At 43.0% G+C, this 1,283-nt stretch overlaps 1 pseudogene; it reads right to left on the bottom strand.

Annotated features, from left to right (window-relative positions):
• Positions 1–512: 512 nt before the first annotated feature.
• LOC111156978 lies at positions 513–966 on the bottom strand (annotated as a pseudogene).
• Positions 967–1,283: the final 317 nt, after the last annotated feature.

Below are 1,283 nucleotides of genomic sequence, written 5' to 3' on the forward strand. Positions count from 1 at the left end.
TGTCACAGTCTCCATGGTTTCACATTTACCCTTAAAGGTAGGAGAGGTCTAAGCCCAAAGGAAATGACCTTACCTGTGAGACAAATAAGTAACCACACCATCGCTAAAATTAGGTTATGGTTCCTAGTAATAAGACACCGAGATCTTCAGCAGCATTGCAGAGAAAGAAAAAGAAAGAAAAAAACCCACATATTTTGTGTTTCATTATGCATCACAAATGTCAAAACCTGAAATGAAACAGTCTCCCTATGTGGGTAACAACACCATGAAAATTCCTTTCCTTTCTCTTCCTACTTCCATAGATTTCCAAATTCCTGGAAGGAAGACATACTCTCATATGCTTTTTAGTTTTACTCAAAGAAAATAAAATCTGTATTCTTTTCATTTATGTTTAACATAATGTTAAAAAAAAAAAAAAAGAAAGAAAGAAACCATAACTTAATTTCCAATAGTTTTGGGTTTGAGGGGTTCTTTTGCTTGTTAGCATACAATGAACCTCCCTCCACATGGCTTCAAGCTACCAGGCCACAGGCTCCCCACACGCCCTTAATCCTCTCCTCAGCTCTTCTACTGAAGAATCTGGCCTTCATGATACCAGACTGTTTGGGGAGAATTCCCTCTTCCAGAACTCTGTAGTAGCCCATCACACCCCATCAATGACAGGAGCAGCTCCAGTCCTGTTTTTGGCAGCATGTCCCTGGGTCTGCTCACTGACTGACTAGAGACTACAGTATAACAAGGTTGACAGTTGGGCAGAAGCTCGGGTTCCTCTTTAAGTGTTAATGGCTCATACCAGTTTTTCCAAAGTCACCTGAGTGACTGAGATCTTTGTCGAAGTTGATCCTGTGGTGATGCATGCCACCAGCATTACCCTGGCCTCTGGGGTGCTTCTTTCTTGCCTAAGTGGCCTTGGCCATGGCTCACATGACCCCAAAATTTCCAGGTCATCCTCAGTCTAGAGGGCATGCTGGCCATCCAGATGAAAGAGAGCTGATTTCCAATAATGTGACCATTTGTCTTTGCTATCGAAAAAGCATATTGGGGGCGCCTGGGTGGCTCAGTGGGTTAAAGCCTCTGCCTTCGGCTCAGGTCATTATCTCAGGGTCCTGGGATCAAGCCCCACATCGGGCTCTCTGCTCTGTGAGGAGCCTGCTTCCCTCTCTCTCTGCCTGCCTCTCTGCCTACTTGTGATCTCTCTCTGTCAAATAAATAAATAAAATCTTTTTAAAAAAAAAAAAAGAAAAGGCATATTGACTTTTTAAGATGAAAACACGCCCTTCTTG

The sequence above is a fragment of the Enhydra lutris genome, unplaced genomic scaffold (genome assembly GCF_002288905.1).
Source record: "Enhydra lutris kenyoni isolate GAN:26980312 unplaced genomic scaffold, ASM228890v2 scaffoldscaffold50, whole genome shotgun sequence".
NCBI classification, from domain to species: Eukaryota; Metazoa; Chordata; class Mammalia; order Carnivora; family Mustelidae; genus Enhydra; species Enhydra lutris.